This window comes from Ambystoma mexicanum, chromosome 6q, assembly GCF_040938575.1.
Source record: "Ambystoma mexicanum isolate Mex_15411 chromosome 6q, UKY_AmexF1_1, whole genome shotgun sequence".
NCBI lineage: Eukaryota > Metazoa > Chordata > Amphibia > Caudata > Ambystomatidae > Ambystoma > Ambystoma mexicanum.
Genome location: NC_090937.1, coordinates 1,117,449,289 through 1,117,470,261, shown reverse-complemented (window position 1 = coordinate 1,117,470,261; position 20,973 = coordinate 1,117,449,289). Strand labels below are relative to the sequence as shown.

Here is a 20,973-nt window from a genome sequence, read left to right as displayed (position 1 = left end):
TCTTAAGAATCCAGATTGCTCACTGGGCAGGGTCCTGGCCGAGGTTGAGAGATTTGGAGAATACTCAGGCCTGCGACTAAACCCCAACAAATCAGAGTTGTTCCCATTGACGGAAAATACAAAGCAACCTAAAGAGGTATATGGTCTCCTCTGGAGCCCGACACATATACTGTACCTAGGTGCATACATCGCCAGAACAACCCAACTATCCCACGCCCTGAACTATAGCGCATTGGCTGACGCATTATGCACTAAGATAAAACGCTGGAGCGCCCTATCCCTTTCAATGATGGGAAGAATAGCACTAATCAAAATGGTAATACTACCGAAACTATTCTACCTATTCAGCACAGTATCGGTTTGGCCAGGGCGCGCCCTGTTCGCAAAAATGAACAGCACCTGCATTGAGTTTGTTTGGGGAGGACATCCCAGACTGAGCTGGAAAACATAAACAGATACGTTCCGAGGGGGGGGGTTGATGGCTCCGGACCTGGAATTATATTACCTTGCGGCACAGGCACACCACGCCTCCCAGTGGGCCACACATTTTCTCAACCCAGGGACCCCACCTCCTGCGCAGAGAGAACGGGAGGCAATCACATTGCTGCACAAGTTGACTAGACCAACCCCCAAGCACTATAACACCATAGATCCCGCAAAGGTAACAATCATGGCATGGGCTAAAATAGCAGATATATATGGCACGGACAGGCTATACCACCTGAGCATGCCACTCTGGGAAGACCCCCAATCACCTTTCACCTTAGATGGGGAATTAGCTATGCATTGGAGTGCTAGGGCCATTGATCAATGGAGACAGGTATTTTCAGAAAAACACTTTGTCCAATGGGATGATATAAAAGATGTAGTGGGAAACACAAACAAACATAAACAACAATATATGCTTGTAAGAAACACCATACAAAAGGAATGCCCCACATTCCCAAATGAACCAGAGATAAATATGGGGCTCGGATACATGTTTACCGGGGCGACACAGAAAATCACAGCTTCAGCATTGTATAAAGTTATAGTGCAGACACGCCCAGCAATTACACACACTGCAAGGAGCAAATGGGAACATGATCTGGGACAGCAAATAGAGGATCTGGAATGGTCCCAAATCTGTGCGCTAACTAAACAGATTTCGTGCAATTCTAGATATAAACTAATTCATTATAAAATAGTACACAGGGCCCATTATACCCCCGCAAAACTCAAACGGATTTATCCAGACACTCCGGGAACATGCCCAAGATGTAATAAAGAAGACGCTAATATAAACCACATGCTCTGGGCATGCAAAAGCTGAAAGATTACTGGGCTGGGGTGTGTGAGGCACTGGACGAGATGGCAGACCAGCCAGTGGAATGGTCCCCGTGGATATGTCTGCTAGGGGTAGTGGGGAAACTGAATCCAACATGGATAAAATTGTTATATCTGGGCCTTTTAATAGCCAAAAGGGCAATATTAATGAAGTGGAAAAATGCAACCCCACCAACCAGGGTGGATTGGGACAGATATATGGTATGGACAAATGACACAGAAGAACAATATATAGACTCAGTGCTGTCCGCATCCAAACCTAGGAATATATGGACAAGATACAAACAATATTTGTCCGATAAGGCCGAAAACGAAAATGCAGATTCTGAGTGAGAATAATTATATATGATGTAATGTAATGAAGTAATGTGAAACATATATATGCATGTGCTATACCTGTGTGCAATAATAAATAAAGTTTTTAAAAAAACAGATAGACCTCTTCACATCCAGGCTAAACACTCAGTTAACAAGTTACTTCAGTGGAGGATCGACCCGGGAATGCAGGGTACAGATGCATTCCTGCTGCATTGGGCAGGATTGGTACATTATGCCCTCTATCTGTTCGCGATTATAACAAGAGCTATGATGAAGATACACAGAGAGAAAGCAGAGGTAGTGATGGTGATTCTGGACTGGAGATAGCAAGCGTGGTTTCCAGTTCTGATGTAACTTTCCTTGGATTTCCCCTGGATGATTCTGAGCCAATCTGAGCTGCTGATGGATCCAATGTGGGCTATTCCCCTCTAGTGGAGTCGCAGAGTGTAGCTCTCCCAGCGTGCAGATTTTCAGGCACAGATGGTATATGCCAGGAATTTTACAGGGGGCTTCAGAATTCATGATGTCCTGGGCCCCATCTAGGACCAGGAGCTATAGTTCCGCATGGCAGGGCTGGGAAGCATGGTGCGATCAGAGAGGTGTCCATCCATTTCTGCCTCTGTAGTACAGGTAGTTAATTTCAGGTAGTGATTGTGATGCCGGACTGGAGATAGCTAGAGTGGTTTCCAGTTCTGATGCAACTTTCCTCGGATTTCCCCTGGACGATCCTGAGCCAATCTGAGCTGCTGATGGATCCGACAGGGGCCCCACCCCCACTAGTGGAGTCACATAGCCTAGCTCTGCCAGCATGCAGATTTTCAGGCGCCGATGGTATATGCCAGGAATTTTGCAGGGGGTTTCAGAATTCATCAAGATGTCATGGGCACCATCTATGACCAAGAGCTATAGTGCTGCATGGCAGGGCTGGGAAGCATGGTGCGATCAGCGAGGTGCCCATCCCATTTCTGCCCCTCTAGTACAGTTAGTTAATTTCCTAGCGTCATTGAATGATCAGGGTAAGGCGTTCCGGATGGTAGGAATCTAAAGGTTTGCTATTTCGATGGGTCATGAGTTAGTGGAAGAGCACCGGTGGGGGGGCATCCTGAGGTAGGGAGGCTACTGAAGGATGTGAAGATCAGTAAACCCCCAGTTCCTAGGTATTCCTCATTATGTGATGTCAACTTTGTATTGAGATTATTCAGACAGTGGCCTCACAACAAGTTGCTTTCGCCTCAGAAATTATCCAGTAAATTAGCAATGCTGCTGTGTCTAGTGTCATGTAGACATGTATCTGACTTGAAAGCGATGGAGTTGGATAGGAAGGTGTTTTACCCCAAAGGGGTAGAATTCAGTGTTGCACAATATATTAAGAATAATTCCTCTTTCATTTCTTGCCCTTACTTCCCAGAAGACGCTAAATTGTGCGTAGCGAACTGTATTAGACATTATGAGGAGATGACAGCAGAGGTCAGACCATAGGGTGTATCGGAACTGTTAATTGCTTGTAGGAAGCCATTTATATATACTCCATTTTTATAATGCATACTGGTGGGGAGGCAGTATGCCAAGTGAGATTCCTGTATAATGGGGCTGGTAACTAGGGCGCCAGGTATGGCTCTTGTGCTGGTACTTACTAGCATGGGATGCTGCTGGTGATTTTTATAATAGCATAGCTGAGCATGGTGTTCTTACATATGCTGGTGGCTGACATAGCTGCCATAGCTGAGAGAAGTACATGGAGTTAATAAGCTATGTGTTGTTACTTAGCCAGGTTATTGGGTCACATCACGAATATGGAGGCAAGAAGGGGAAGTTGGGTTAATAACTTGCAGAACAAATTTGATTTGTTTTCCAATCATGAGCTTACATGATCAAAAGACATTGCATCAACATCAAGCTCTCATTCAGGTAGTGTTACTCTTCGAGATTAGCCATTGCTTTAGAGCAGTGATTCGCAACATGTAGCTTGGGAGCAACTTGTTGCTTGCGGCACCCTAAATTGCTTCTCCGGCCCATGGTGTGGAGGCCTAGAAGGAGGTGCTGAAGGATTAAAACTTCAGCAGTATAGCCAGGATACAGTCCTGGACTCTGTGAGCATGTTGGAAAAGGTGCCTGCTGTGATTCCAGTTGGCTTAGTTGTGCAGCTGCAAACAGTGAGTTTGTTGCCACCATGCAAAATATTTTTACAGTAAATGCCCATACTTATTATATCAGTGTCATTGCTAAAACCCTGACATCTTCAGATACTTTGCCCAGCTGACTAATGTATGAATGAGAAAAATAAATGAACCATGTTCCCATGTTTGCGTCCTGGGGAAAACGCTCCCTTTGTACAGCTAGTAGGAGCATAATGGACAAATAAGTGGCATGCATACCCTACTTTCCTTTATTAACTAATTTGCATGCACTGCCTTTTACACAAGTGAGGTTCGTGTTTGATGCCACCATGCATTATATTTATCAGAAATATTACTTTTAGTGTCACCTATATTTATTATTACATATGGCCTCATTACGAGTATGGAGGTAGCCATGCCCTTAATAAAGGCATGGCTGCCTCCATACCGGGTTCCAGTACCGGGTTCTGTGAATGAGGAATTACCGGGTCATTCCAACCCTGGAGGACCCAATAATTCCTCCTTCACAAAACCAATCCCCTTTCCCATTTGAGACCTGATAGGGCTCAATGGGAATGGGGATGGAGCTAATAACGGGCCCGTTTATAACAGGCCCGTTATTAGCTCCTTGGTCCCCTCGCGGGACCCGCAAAGGACATCTGTTCTGACCAGACGTTCTGTGCGGGTCCCGTTAGGGGACCTCAGAATAAGGCATCCCGTAATGAACGGTGCCGGTCCCGTACCGGCACCCTTCATTACGGGAGCGCCAATGCCGTAATAAGGCCCATAGTGTCCTAGTGAAATAATTGTCATAGTTCAAGACTCTGCCCATGTGGCACGCGGATAATGGGCAGATACGCAAATGCATGCCACATTTTTCATAATTAATTTTCCCTTTCTTCAAATCCAATTGGTTTACTCTTAAAACGTTTAAATTAACAAGCCAAATAATTAATCCAAATACCTAGTTAACACCACTATACCTCTCTGGTCGTCAAATGCTCAAAGGTTTGACCAATGTTTGTCACTAAGTTTTGTGTAAATTCTCTTTTGGGCAGAGAAAACAAACTCCAAATCCTTCAGAATAATGTTATTCATATTCCTAACACCTTTTCACTAATGTAACATACCCCAGATGCTATAAAATGCAATATATGCCATTACATGCCAAAAGGAGTCGTAGGAGGTAACCTCCAACGACCCCAGTAAAGTGATCTGGAAAGCCTACCATGTAATGACCAGTATTAATCAATTGTATTTCTCCATAATGGTGCTCAGAGTGAAGCCGTGGTCCACTGTAATAAACCCTCCTCTGAAACCTGCTTGGGAGGGCTTCAATATATTGTTACTCCTCCAGTCTAAGCTAGAAATATTTGGCGAATATCTTACTGGCAATGTCCAGTAAGAAAATTGGCCTATAAATGTGGGAGAGGGGGCGGTGGTTGAAAGACTACGCATACAAGAAGATGGCATAATGCCTGTTTCGAAACATAAAACTATTTGGTGTCATTGGAAAACACGTCCCACTATAAAAGCTCCAATTGGTTCTCAATAAATTCTTTTTTTGTCTTTTAGCAATTTTGTAGTCTCTAAATTCTTTAACAGTTTTAAGAGAATATCTTTTAATTGCTTCTGAATTCATTCTTTCCGATGTCTCCTTGTCGAGCTCAGGCATTGCCAACCAGCCACCTTGCTTGTCAGACACCTTCTTCATGGTGTCTAACCCTGGCCATTAACTCTAGGATAGTGATCACTGTTTGTTCAATCAGAAATGAAAAATGTATCAACATTACTAAAGACAAAAACAGTCCGCAGTGACTGATGAACAGTAATACGGTCTTGTATGCTTAGGAATGCAACATTTGCTCTAAAGATCCCGGAAAATCCCAGGCAGAACCACAAAGTACACCTGAAAACCAGTGCACCATTTGTAACAAATGTTCCTGTCTAAACATTTGCACTACTTTTCTTTAGAATGGTTTGCTCGAGAACCTGAAGCACATGGTCATGTGTATTTAGTCCTATATCGTTCAACAATTTACTGTCAAATGAAGTTTAAAGACCTTGCATATGTCCTTTACCAGAATTGCACATATTCTAGATAACTGTTACGTACTGCAAATTAAAATATTCTATTAGCAGTTTTAAGCTTATTACATCTCTAATTTGTATTGCAATAATTTTTCCAGCAACTGAGCGCCGATATATTCGGTTGAAGAATGGATTTTGCTCATCATTTCATTTGATATGCACATTTTGCCCATTTTGCACAAAAGGCCGTAGACTCCTGCTTTAGAGCATGCACATGATGTGAATTATTATCACTATCACACAGAAATCACTTATTAAGGTGACATATCATTGTAGAAACTGTCAGCCATCACAGCACGAGTACAAGGAAGTCTGAGTCTATGAACAAATGGGCAGACTCTTCAACAGATCTGGTAACCCGACCCAAAAAAGCCCATAATAAGAAACTCAACACATAGGAATACAACATGGCAAACACAGTAACTCCAGTGATGATTACCAGAACAATGATATGAATGGTGTACAAATTACAGGGTTGTGCCAGCATAAGCATACATTACTATGGATTCCAGTTATGTCATAATAAATTGCAATGTACTGAAATTGGAATATTCAAGTATGATATAGATAATCAGCTAATAACGTTCATTTCTCCACTGTGCTTCCGTGTTTATCAACCTCACACACACACAACCCCACTGTTTGCTGAATAACATAGCTCATTATACCTAGCATTTGATCCAGTGGTAGGATCCTACAAATAAGATGCATGACAGAGCATTTGTGGTAATGGTGGAAGGATAAAAACAGAAATTGGGGCAAATACAGAGTAGGACATCTGTTCGACCATGGAGGGGAGATGAACAGGGGTGAGTGGCAGTAGGAGATGCAGTGGAAGGTAGGAAGGCACTAAAAAAAGGGGAGTTATGTTCAGCGAGAGGGTGAGTGATCCGTCAAAGCGAGGGAGGAGGAGTTAAGAGATGATTTGAACAAGTGGATATTGGTGTTGTTTTATTATATTAGAAGAAGGAAGTTCCAGTGCGGAGGGGCAAGAACGGAAACTGGGCAGAAGCAAAACAGTGATTGGTGGGGCAGACTGAGTTGGGAATGTGGAGACTGCAGGGTTCGAACAAGAGAGTAGCGGAAGACAGAGGATGCACGGCAGGGTGAGGGAAGCCCTGAATAGATTTGAAGACGTAATCTGTTATGCACGAGTTATGAGGAAGAAGCGCAGTAAATCGTAGAGCGTTTGTGATCACACGGAATACAGGAGAAGGCAAGAACACCCAGGAAGACTCCTTTTTCCAGAGTGATAGGAAAGGAGGGGGTGGACGTTTCTGACTTTGAGGTGGTTGTTACTTGCAAGCAGCAGTGATGGTAGAGGTAATGAAGTTTTGGGAGTTTCTAATCTCTGTAAAAGATGACTCCAAGGATGCTAGATTTTGGGGGGGGTGACAGGAGGTCAGGGGAAACGAAGAAAGGGGGGAAAAGAAGGTGCTCTAGATGCTGGAAGATAAACTACTTCCATTTAAGAAGAGTTAAGTAGGAGACAGTGACGATTCACCCAGTGATGAAGGGCAGAGAAGCAGCTGGATAGCTTCAGAGAGAGATTGGGGTAAAAGAGGGGAAGGTCAAGAAAGTGTGGTTATCATATGCGAAGAGGAGGGTGGGAGAATGCAAATAATGGGACACGTTTGACAAAGGCGGAGCTGTAGAGTGTGAAGAGGGTCGACGACAGAGTCTTGAAGAGTAGGATCAGAGGTGCACTCATCCCAGAATATACCGACGGAATGATCAGAGGGGTACGCGCCAACTCATGTGAGAGCAGTGCCCTGCCATTCAAGGTAGTAGGGTTGGGAGGAGAGACGAGTGGAGAGACGAGTGGGCAACTGTTTTTAAGGAAGCAGACAGGCCAGGAAGAATGAGGATACATCTTTGGAACTTTGGAATCATGTCCTTATTTTTAGTGGTTCGTCAACCCTGTGCACCCACGCACTGCAGAACTGAAAGACGTGCTGCCTTTGCTAGTCCCACTGGAAGTAGCAAGCTTTAATAGGCTCATTGCATTTGATATCTTAAAGGGATATCAAATAAAATCTAATAGTGTCAACACACATTCAATCTGTTTCATCTATTTGTATTTTGACCTTTTTATTTTCTATACATTGTGTCAGCTTATCACATGTTAGTAGTGCTGTATGCCGGATTTCCCCCTCTTCTAGGTGGAATCCTTACTCTGGCAGACGATATGCAATCTCTGAATTTACCAGACCTACAGAATTCGTGATTATTGTAAATGTATCTGTTTCTCTCCATGTGATATGAGTCCGGAAGCTAATTTGGGAAGAATTAAGGTACAATGGAAAAGAGAGTTATCTTATTTTATTTATTTGTTTTTTCAGCAGACATTTCTTTTTTTTCTTTTTTTTGGAAGATATAATTGAAATGTGTCTAAAAATATCTAGGGTTATTATTTTTTTAATTCATTGTTTAATAAGATTCATTAATTGTTTTAGAGGTTTGTAAAAGAGTATAATATGGTTTTAAATGTATTCATATGTAATCTTTATGTCAAAATATTTGAAAGGCTGGATCGCCAGATAAAACAAATTAATAATAATAACTAATTAAAAAATCAATGGTACATGACCTTGGAAGAATCAAGGGCTTAGTCGGCTCTGAGAGGATCTGAATTTGCAAAGCACAGGCTGGCTCCTTGTCAGAGTTGTGCCTCTAATACGTAAGTTGTCCACCAAGACGTCGAGGTTTTGCAGTGTCCATTTCCACCAGAGGAACAAAACATAACAAACGGCATCTGCTTCTTTGTGAAGGAACTACGCCATGCATAGCAATCAGACAGGAGGCCTTATCCAAGCCATCCTGCACTCTGTCTGATTACAAATGCATACACTTTCAGGAGGCGTCCTATGTGGAACGCTAAGCATTTTCTCGACGTGTGGTTCACTGCAGTTAATTGGATTTCATTGGTGACAAAGCCCTCATCCGCAATTGACCTTGATAATTTCATCAGAATGATCTGCTCTTCAATACATTTCCCACTGCCTTGTACCTACTGGTTACCAGGCAACAGTGACATGAATCCATCCATGTAGGTTGCGAAGGCAAGTGAAACACTCTCAGGAGCTGTGACGTCTGTCTTTCAAGGCCACCGTGTGCTCGAAGGATCAGCAGGCCATGCGCCGCCTGCTTTCGTGGATGGCGCTAAGCGCATGATCATGCTGTTCTTAACATCAGCACAGGTGCCATGCTGTAATACCCTCGTCCATTTCCAGCAATTAACTCAGCGGAGCGCACCAATACTGGTAAGTGGAGCGGAACGTGTACCTCTGTCATCACCGTAATAGCATTCATGTGAAAGACCCAACACCGCTCAAGAGCTGTGCAGAGCACAGCGGAGCTCATTACTGTTCACTGTGTTGGACTAAATCAACCTCTTCCGCAGGGCTTGTGTAAGGATGTATCATGCGCCAGTGGAGGACGCCATTTTCAGACCCTGCAGCCTTTCAATGGTACCAATCTGCGCTCCTTTGTTGGTACAAACCGTGGACACCACATGTTACTGACTCTTGTGACTGGGTCAGGGACATGACCGTGTCAGGGGCATAGGCACCCCCCTCATCTTTGGGGCAGGAGGCATTCCCGGGTTTTCACCAGAACCAGTCCTGTCTCCACTGCCCTATATGTGCCTTTTTGCATTTGGAAGGCACCACTGCCAATCACCCAACGGCCGCTACACCCTATTCTGGGCAGAACTCTATTTCTCTCATTTCAGGACTAACTGTAGGCACTGGAGAGCGAAGTCGCCTGATGAAACTCCTGGCTTAACAAATGAAACAGAAACACCAGCAATGGTCCAGCAAACTATTTCTACATTTAAACAAGACTCGTGGCACCACTGCAACAGCGACATGGCTGCTGGATCCTGCATCAGAGAAGGTAGCTTGAGCACTAAAGGAAAAAACAGGGGCGGGGCAAAGCAGGGATTTTGAAGCTTCCCACCACTATGCCCTAACCCCAGGCAAAATAGAAAGATCAGATTGGCCCAGGAATTCAAGCGAGCAAACAAACAAACAGGAGGAGGGAGAGAAAGACCACCTCAGGAAGTCTGGGGTATACAATCCCCAGGAGATACGCAAAGAGCGAGGGATGTTTGGATGAGATCAGGTGGAGTGAAGTCAGACCTAGAGGCCAAAAGGGGGAAGGACAGTGGAGCAGAGGGGTGAGAGGACTCTATTGGAGATTGTTGCAGGTGAGGTGTTTGTTGTGAGAGAGAGAGTGGCACCTGATTGCAAGAGTAGTGGAATGGTTGCTGCCAGGTCAGTGATGTTAGTGAGAGAAGAAGAATAAAGAATACGTGAGTGAGAGAATGAGGAGTACATGAGAAAGTGTAAGAGGTGATTGGATTGACAGCGGGAGGCGAAGAGGGGAAGAGAGTAGACATCAGAGAGAGGGGGAAGATAGGAGAGTAGAGGGGGAGAGTAGAGAGAAGAGAGGAGAGTGGAGATGTGTGAGTGGGAGAGTAGAGTGGCGAGAGGGAGGTAAAGCCAGGAGATTGTGCAACCATTGGGGGGACAGAGAAGGAAGTTGAGAAGGGGAAGAGAGAGAGGGAGAGGGATTGGCGAGAGGAGAGAAGGCGTCAGGAGAAGGAACATCGGGGAAAGGAATGAAAGGGTATGACAACCCCAGAGTGGGAGGAGCTGGGCATTGGGAAAGACCTTATTGCTGTAAACATCCTGGAGAGAGATATAAGGATAGGTTCCCCCAGAAAGTCCCCAGAGTGAGCAAGATAGGAATGGCTAAAACCATTAGGCCATCAACCTAGATAGAGTTATAGGGAGCAGGTGTTATCCATCTCTAGTTGCCAACCTGGAATGCAAGGAAGCCTAGAAACACTTTCTGCTGTGTAGGCGCCATACAAATGTTCAATAAATAAGCTAGGGAGGTGGGAAGCCCACCGGAGACAGTAGAGGGACAGCCTACAGGGTTAAACATTTCAGGGACATACCTCAGGATTTAGAATGATTTGAGTTCTACATAATAATAACCCCTGGGTTATACTCTGAAGTCAGGGTGCTCTTAAGGACATCTGTGACACTTATCAAAGAGCACACTCACCCTTCTTACTAGATGTTATCCACTTCCAAAAAGGATGTGCTTGCCATCTCGCATCCTATGTTAGGTCCTAATCCCAAATACAGGTGTGGCGACTCTGCTAACACTGGAGCGCTAAGCGCTGGGTTTTAGCTGTAGGGCAGATTAATTATATCGCATCAGCCGTCACATGTTCTAGATTATATTCCACCCTAAGACTTTATCTATTGACATTTATAATGCTATAGGATTGTGCCGAACTACGGATTTGAGTAAGTATTTGCCCAAATTCCGGCTGAAAATAGTTATTCGGCTATGGGTGAATGACATCTTCCTATTCAGCTCCAGATGAATAATTTGTCATCGCAATTCAGTGCAATGCAGAAATTCAGAGGCAAATATGGAAGGCAGGTGCTTATGTTTGTGTATTGGAGAGAAGGAGTGGTGAGAAAGAGTGAGAGGTGATCAGGGGTTCTTCCTATACAGTAGTTAAACGGCAGGCAGAACGAAATACTCCCACCTCAAAGGCCTCTCAGAGAAAGTCACAATGGCCAGTCTGACAGAGGGAGTATAGAAAGTACAGTGTATAGAAAGATAGGTGTGAGGACTCTATATGGAACATAGTTGAAGAAGTAAACTCCATTTGTAAAACTGGTAGGTGTGGAGGCTGTTTGGAAATCATAAGACTTCCCACCAGGTGGGCTGCCTCCACTAATAACATCGGGCTGGGAAAGAGTCAGTTACATGTGTGGAACTGCCTGATAGAGCTCACTTTTACCAACTCATATTGGCCTCTTGGGAGAACTTGCCTATAGGGAAATCTCTTACATTACAGGTCAGTCTTGCGCAACAGGAAAGGTGCGAGAGATGAGGGCATTTTTCCGTGTGGATAGACAAAGATGCCGAGCATTGTATCAGCCACTGTTGTGGGGTGGAGGGTTGAACAGTGAGAGACATGGAAAAAGGCATTGAGTCCTGCATCCTCTACTGTGGAGAGAAGGAGTTCCCTTCTTTGTTTGTTGAAGGTGCCTTTGTCAAAAGCTGCTCAATAGGGGCTACTGGAAGTTGCGTATCCATGATCTGATTCTCCCGGGTAGATGTACTATTGGTAATTCCAACTAATTCCAACTAACCCTTCAATCTTGCATCTTTTTCGCCGTGCTTCATTCGCGGGTTGCATTTGTCCCAAGCCCTTAGGGGAATTACCCACCTGTAAAGACTGGTAGGGGGTGTCTGTACTTCTGCTTTCTATATGGTAGAGGAGAGGCACAGAGGACCCCAGACAAGATTCTCTATTATTGGTACGTGGTCGAGCAATCAAGGCCTAGCTTCTTAGGAGGTGATGCAGGCTGGTTCTTAAGTACAGTGTAGTCCCCGAACCCCCACAAAGGAATGTCCACACACTGTATTACTGAAAACACAGTCTTTATATAATTAATATTCAAAGGTATGTACACGATCACAATAACGCACTTTGTACTCGGAAGTCAATAATGATAAATATATACAATTCTAAAGTGGTACCACTAATGTTATCAAATCTCATTAAAGTGCATCAACTGTACGGTTAAAATGTCACACAGATTAATAACTAGGAAACCAGCAATAGAGATAGGAAGGAACGAAAGATTGTTGAAACAGTAGGCAGAATGCTGACCCCTACCACGAGGCACAGTTCTGTGTGGAGATCCCCCCACCTGGGCAACCTGTAAATAAAGATATATAGCACAAGCCCAGTCCATATGTTCAATAGTCTCACTTCCTCCTATTAAGGTTTTAACCCCCCAATGTACATGGTGGAGTAGAGGTCCTCGACGATGCGTCGACCGATCCTTCTTGAGTGACTCCCTTTAAGGCGGGAGTCACGGGTCGTCAAACGTCCGACGGTGAACAGGTTGAACTACGGCAGTGAAGTGGCAGCTGCATTCCTAGCGGTGCTCGTCGACGACAGAGCGTTGGCGTCCTGCAAGGAAGAGGCATGCGGGGCACCTCGGTGACGATAGTTCTGGACCGCAAAGAGATGATGAAGAACTGTGGCCCAGCAAGGGCATCGAGTCGTCGGCGTCTCTGTGGTCTTTAGGTGGCGGGAAACCCACGGATGGATGCTCCTCGGCGCGTCGACGGTCGGGCCTTCTCCAGCGGGAGACAAGCGGATGACGATGCAGACGAGAGCGTCCGATGATCAATTGAAGTTCTTAGGCAAACGGGAGCACGGTAGCTCCGGTCAGCGATGGCGGCCGTCGACAGTGGCGGACAACAGTCCGAGTGCTTTTCCTTGGAGTTCCGCAGCAGTCCCCGTATCGGGTCGGCAGCCTGTCGAAGGTCTGTCTACCAGGGAGCTTTGGCAAAGATCTGCTGTGCACAATGGTCCCTCGTAGCTCGGGAAGAGGGCGCCTTATCAGGTCCTCTCTGGGTCAGTCCTTGGAAGCACAGCAGCTTTCAGATTGCGAGGGAGAGCAACATCACTCCTTCTCGTCCAGCGGGGCTTCAAGGTCAAGCATCAGTTTCTCCAGTTACTTGTCGTAGTGGACTTCAGCTTCTGAACACGATTCCTAGCAGTGAGAGGTCCCCAGATATACTGTTGATCTCCCATTCATTCCGCTGGGTCACACTCAAGCATCCAATCACGACTAAGGGCATTCATGCAGGCAGGCAGCCAATCAGGCACACAAGGTATTCAGGCCATTCACTTCTCTCCAGACACTCACAACAAGTTATGTGCATTGGGACAAGTACCGAGCCATTCAACACTCCAAGCTGCATTCATACCGGTTTCGGGCAGGGTTGTCTCAGTCATTGTGTCAACCACCAGATACTAGCCACCCACAACACAGAATGCATATTTGTCACACACTCTATTCACCCAGGTCCCACCCACAGGAGGTACCCACAACATACATCACCGGGAAGGCTCCAGCTAGTCTGGCCGGGCCTTCACAACAACACCATATATGGCATTTCCACCCAACAGCCAGTCAGGGGGAAGGGACAGAGTCAGGGCTTCCCAGGACTTTGGGAAAACAAGGTAATGGGTAATAGAAAGCAAGAGGCCACAGGGGCCATCTTGTTTTCCATCAGGAATCAACTGATCCCAATGGCAGGGCCGGGGTATCCCAAAATGGAGGATACTCTGCGCACCTGTCAACTTCAGCATGGAGCTGCCACCAGCCCATACTCTGCTCTGCGGGCCACCCACAGGTGCTCAAAAACATACACTAGGGGCACAGGGTTGTACCCCCACCCATGGGTGCCATAAGGGTATCCCACGGGTCCGTTCACCAAACCAAAAGAGAGAGAGCTGCACCGCCAGGAGTCCCACATGAACTCCTGTGCGGAATACACGACAGAACACACGATAAAAAGCAGTAAAGGACAAGGATACGGAGGCCCTGTCCCTCCGATGCATTTCCAGCATCACACCACCTCCTCAAAATTGGTATGGATTTGGCATCACAACGTCAGTTCCCCCTGATTGGCCCATTGTTGAGCTTTATGTTTGGTTTGCATCCATTTGCAATCCTCCAATAATGCTGCCATCAATGTAGACTTTGCCATTTCTCCTCTCCTCGCCAAGTCACAGAGGCGATTGTGCCAATTACTGATGTTTCAGCTTCTTTATCTAATTGATTTTGTACCTTTGTGACAAATCCTTCTAAAAATATCATCTTAGAATGGGCCATTGCTATCAAAGTGGCCTGATCCTTCAAGAAGTCATCAAGCGACTCAAACAACTTTCCAAAGGGGACCAAAGATATTGTAGGTGCTGCCATTAAAGTATTTTGAAGATGGGACAAGGCTGCATTTTAGAGACCCATTTCCCTACTCCTGTCCTCAGGTTGAAAGACTGAATCCCTCCTTTTAGACTCGGAGAAGGTGGTTGATATACTGATGTCTGATGACCCCAGACCTTCTCCATACTGGGCGGCAGACTCGCTCGCAATTCTGGTCGAGGGTATTCCCAGGAAATGTTACCCGTTCCAGCCCCTGTGGGGCATTGTGTCTCTCTTCCTATTGTTTTGGTGGTGCACTGGTCGGGATAAAGTGCCTCTTCATTGAAGTGTGCGATTGCGATATTTGGGCTTAGCCAATTTTGGTCTTCAAGTCTGCCTTTTATACTTGCCAAACGTAGGCGTTTTTGGTTCTCAACTCGGGATGTTATGTCCAATATGTCCTTTCACAATTGTGCCACCAGTATCGATGATTTATCTTCTTCTTGCCCTGGCCCTTTTCTAAAATTGTCCTCCCCGCTAGAAACATGATGAGCAGGAGAGCTTACTGCAGCTATCTCATGCGCAGCGGAGGATGGAAACAGCCTTTCCAGAGACACACAGTCATTAGAGTTGGTATTACAAGTGGCTGGCCCTACAACTTCATCTTTGTAGTTAGGCTCCGGGGTAGCAGACAGTAAAGGTTGGTGTCTGGTAGGTTCCCTATTAGGCACTTGCATAAGATCTTCTGAATCTTCTAAGCATAAGGTGTTGGTTGCAAGCTTTGGGGCATGTGAAATTATGGAGCCCATCAATCAAGTTTTTTTTCCATGGTCCCCATCACACAAGAAACGGAGCCAACCCCCCTCATTTTTACTGGCGACTCTTTAGCTGGAATTATTAAGGAAGTTGTTTGTGCACTCATAGGTTCATGTGATCTGTGTGACGCAGTTCATTTGGTGGAAAATGTACCCCTCTAGCTCACTGATAGTGTTTTTACAACCCGAGAGGGCAGAAGATGGGATTAGACTTGTAGCGGGAGTTGGAAGAGACTCAGGCGTTCTTGCAATCTCACCTGTTAGTGGGTCCGTGCCTCGCCCGTTCACATTTGCACAGCACTGCAACATTGCAGCTGGGCCCACGGACCACCACTTCCTCTGCTTCCTCTGCTTCAAAGGTAAAAAGGATCAGCTAGTCAGCAAGCCGCAGGTAGACAACTGCAGTTCAAGTCGGAGTTTGAAGCTGTGTCACCTCCTTGCCACCTCACCAAAACACTGCAACACTCGTGGTTCGCTCCGCGAAGTGGTACGTCTGATAGACAGCGCATTAGCAGGCTGAAAGCAATGGACACTGTAGACAGACCTCTGGCTCCACTCTCCACTGCAACACTCGCCATCACTCCACCAGGGCAATATTTAATTTTGTCTGCTTGGTTCTCTGGTCCCTTACAAGGACTGTCAAAGCCCCAGTACCCCCTGTAACACCCATATATGCACCCCTCAACTCTCCCATACAGATAATGCACCCTCAGTGTTCTAGTGACATTCCTGCAGGACACACGCAATGACAATGTCTGTCAACAAATACCTAGCTGGTTGCCAACTCGAGGGATACCTCTCTCCCTGTAGCTCTAATTCTCCTTGTATCCATAAATAACACAGCAACCCCTTCCCCTTCAGATATCTGTGTTCTTGTCCCTTTGGGTCGCGCTGCTATCAGCAATGGTTTGGGTGCTCTTGCAAATGACCAATGAGACAGAGACACAAAGTGAGACAAAGAGAAAAGGAAGTTGAGAATGAGAGGTAGAAAGAGAACACCAGATCAGCCTAGGACAGGAAGGACCCAGCAGGTTTGCATTTATTGACTTCAGTATGAGTATGGACACAACAGTAGCAATGTGGTTTTTTAAATGGGGTCCTATTGTTAAACCAGCACCTAATTTTGAGTTGGGATTGCCCGAGATATTTACTGAATAGGGTACTGAGGAGATTCTGCATGGGGTTAAGAACACATATCTACCCCATGCAGTAGTTTTTATGTACCCTGCGTGGTAAATATCCCATGCGATTTCAACTCATCATTATGTGGTATTGCATGAAGAAATTGTATTTAAAATACCACATGCTTTGACCATTACCACCATAGTCAGAATGTTGAAGTTCATTCAAAGCTTAAACATTAGCACTAGGACAAGCTAGGCGCCACCTAGGTTCTGTGCTGGCCGCAACATCGTGTGCCACATGTTGAAATTCCACCCCCTCCCCCCCTTACCTCATAGGTAACCTTCTGTGACTTGCACAGCGCTCTATCGCATCCTAACTAGGATTGCGCTATCCAACCACAAATACAAAACATTGTACCGGTGAAAATATGCGTTCCTTTCATTCATCTTTGCACATGGGCAATGTTTGCCCCACTGCTCATGCTGCTCTGCGACACACATTGCCATGGTGCAAAAAAAAGGCATTGCGACCATACATTCTTTGCAGTTTTCGCGGCAGGGCTAAAACCGCGCAAAGCGGCAATCGCGCAGGCGCAAAGTTTCTGTAATTAGGCCCCTGCTGTGTCTTTCTGTGACTGGCAGCGATAATCCCTCTGCAGCGCAAAGCACGTGGGACCGAAGAGGCTGGATGCGGGAGGATGACAGACATGCATGCGTGGTCTACGTTTGCTACAATGCACAATATCCTCCAAACATCCTTGGATGCCCATGATTAGGACTCTGCATTCTCATTCCTGCAAAACGAAAAGGCCGAATGGTGGGAAAGCTTAGACGCAGCCACGTGTTTCTAGGGCGACCAGCTAGCCAGTTTTCTGAACACAGAGCAACGGCCACAGTTTGTTTCTCAAACAATTCAGCAGTCAGCGTGCATAGTGCCGAGATGGCGCAATGTATCCTAGCCTAACCATCTGAGAAATGCCATTCCTGGCCTCAGCTCTTTTATGATCAAGTCAGGCCATGCATTGGTTTTCTCGCGCACAGCCCTTATTTCTCGTTTATTTGCAGCTGTGTGCGCTTTGCCAAACCAAGTTACCCCTGTAACTCCATTTCTTCCTCATTTCCGATCGCCTGCGTGCAGCGACAGCTGGCTGGCTGCCATATTTGCCCTGTGCCAAGAACAGGAAACCTAATTTGCTGTTTGATGAGATGTTCTCCAGCCAGCACACATCAACATAAACCGATTTCCTCCACAGCTATTCTCAGACTTGCAGATTGGGTTGGCCAGTTTGCCCCAGCAATACATATCTGGCATCCATATGTAGTAGCCCTGCTGTTTTTTTTCTTGGCCTGGGGGCTCGTGCACACTTCTTTCCCCAGGTCAGGGAGGGACAACTTTATACCCTCCTCCTCACAGACCAGCTTTAGAGAAAGGGGTGCCATCAACCTTCAAAGAAAGATGTTCTATATGCTCTCACCATTCTATGCAGCCCCGCAGAGGGGCCTGATGGAACTGCCCAGTCCTTGGTGGGAAAGCTTGTAAGTCATATTGTTGAAAAATACATACACACTCAATTACATTTTCTTTCACCCTGATGCCCTATATTCACTCTGACAGTGATCAACATAACCCTCCTAGCTGGGCCCTAATGTGGCCTGGTGCTACATGTATCTACACACAAGGACATTTAATTGGTTACAGCAAACATGTCTTATAGTTGCTTGCTGAATCCTTTTCCCTGAGCTTGAATTGAAGCCAGACATGTTAATTCTGCCTGAAAAGTTGTAATGACCTTTGTGCCATTTTACTTCATGGTTTTAAGAAGAATAAGCATCATCATTGGAAACAAACTCGAGGCCAACTACAGCCACTTTAGAATCCCGGACTGTACCATTCCGATTAGTTCTTTTGTGAAGATCTTAGGGGTCTATCTTAACTTACCACGAAGAAGCATGTCACGCACGTAAAAGCCCCCTGTGCCTATACTACTAAACTGATGAGGAAAATCAAGCCATATTTGTCAACTGCTAATATATCATCACTGGCTTCTGCGTTGGTCAGTACTAGAATTGACTATTGCAACAGCGTATTGGCTGGCACCTCCAAATGCAATTTGAAAATTCTTCAGGTAGCCCAAAACGGTGCGGTGAGATCGGTATGTGGGCTGGGCAGAACTGATCACATCACCAAGGCAAGAAGATCCTTGCATTGGCTGCCAGTCCATCACGGTATATCTCATACAATTCTTTATTTTTTTTTTTTGTTTTTATGTGCACCAGTCCTGGAGGTACTGCAATACCAAGTTGATGCGTGGAGTGGACAGAGCAAGCTCCCATTCCATCTCCCGGTTCCAAAAAATCAATTTAATATATGGTCCCCAGATAGAGGACGTATCAGATATTAAACTGATAAGAACAGATACTACACTTGATCTTAGCCAAAAGGCCGAGAAGCGAATCTCATACAATTCTTGCTCTCACCGACAAGTGTCCGTCTAATAAAGCACCTGATTACTTGCTGAAATGTTTGCATAAGGCTCCAGTCATGCAAATTCTCTGCTCTAGTGGGTCTAACAAACTAGTTATCCCTCGATAAATGCTGAAAGTTTTGGGAGGCGCCAGTTTTGACTTTTGTGCACTAGGCCTATGGAACTCTACCCCATTTAGCATACATGACATTTCATGTCTCATCAGCTTTAAGAAGGCCACAAAGATGTATTTGTTCAATTCTAAGGATTAGGTTACCTCCTCATATGTTGTTCCTTCGTTTCTGACCCCGATTTTCTTGATTTGCGTATCTTTTGTCTTATCTATCCTCTGATTTGTTTGTCTCTATGTGCGCACCGAGGCCTATGGGCATGTTGCGCGGAATAAAAATGAATAATAAAAATATTAATAAGAGCAAAGCCTCGCCAGAGATCCCCCTCCAGGTCTGACTGCTTACCTCTCTGTTTGCCTCACTGTATAAACCCTGATTTCAACTGAGGTTTTATAAACAAATTCACGACTTTCTTTTAACCAATTTTGAGTTGTCTCCTTTGCTGTCATCATCTTTGTGTGTACCTGTATTTTAAAAACAAACTCACATGTAATCTACAGTAAAAAGCATACAGTTATTGGCAGGTCTGTGGTCTAACGAAGGGATGGATCTCTTGGAGAAAATTGATTTGAAAGAAAAATGTCTTTCTGAGGTTAACTTCTGGGCAGCTGCTCAGGGAAAGATTTCCTTCACTGGTATGGGGGAAGGCAGAGTTACGGAGTGACCGAAAAGTGGTTAACTTTGAAGCTTTGTAATTGTTTCTCCTCCAGATTCTTTTTTTTATTTGTTTAATAATTTATATCACGCAAAAGACCAAAAGTTTACAGAGCAGAATTCATTGCATGTGGTCGCAGTTGGAACAACTATTACTCTGCAGGTTGGGGGAATTTTTCAAGCTGAGTCAGCAATCAAAGTTTATTTTAAAAAGTAAGGTTTTCATGTTTCTCTGGAATGTTATCATTGAATTCAGGCATCCGAGTTGAATTGGTTGATTATTCCAAAGGCAAGGTCCTACCACAGAAAATTGCGGGTCTCCTCTGATAATACAACTGAAAGGGGGAATATTTAACAAGTAAGATTGTTGGGACACCAAACAACAAACATAGAGGATCATTTAACAAGCGTTTAGGTCCCAGGAGCATGACTACAGGTTTCACAGGATTTAGTTGGGGGGTGTTGTTAGTCAGTCCTGATTTAACCTACTTGACGTATAGGTGAAGTTGATCAAAAGTCTCCTGGGGGGACAGATACCTTGAAGAATAGTTTGGTAATTTTTTTTAATTTTCTTTAATAACGTGATTCAGTTACTTAAAACATGACATGCATTAACATAATATACATCTCATAAACAAACAGTATACAACATACATATATAAATATATATAAAAAACCCAATTAATTTATAACACAACCTAAATATACTCTTTACAAATGCAACTTTTTACCTAAAAATTCTCTAAATCAAAATCCTTAAAATTGCTGTGTTGCCTACTACGGTCTACATCCTATAACTATGTGACACAGGATAGAGGTGGCAATCTTGGTTCGGCCGCTTTCCATACTCTCGTAATTGATAAAACCATCAACAAGCTGCAAGTTTGGTATCATCGGCCTATGAGTTTTACAGAAAATGGAATTGTTTTAATAAGGGCAGTCAAAAGGCACAACATAGATGTTAAAAAAGGGGGAGGTGGTAAAGAGGATCATGTGGCACTCCACAAGGAACAGGGAGGAAACTGAGCTAAAAGGACCAATTTTCACAATGTATGTCCTTCCAGAATGGAAGCTCTGGAACCATTCCAGTTTGAGGCGGGAGACTTTGACAGTTTCTGAGAGTTGGGTAAGAAGAACAGAGCGTTCCACCTTAACACATGTAGCAGACAG

General features: G+C 45.0%; 1 non-coding gene across 1 annotated transcript; it reads right to left on the bottom strand.

Moving 5' to 3' along the window:
* Positions 1-18,816: 18,816 nt before the first annotated feature.
* LOC138517499 (U2 spliceosomal RNA) lies at positions 18,817-19,008 on the bottom strand. Its single transcript, XR_011282676.1, has one exon. It is a non-coding gene; the product is annotated as a U2 spliceosomal RNA (small nuclear RNA).
* Between the last annotated feature and the right edge of the window lie 1,965 nt (positions 19,009-20,973).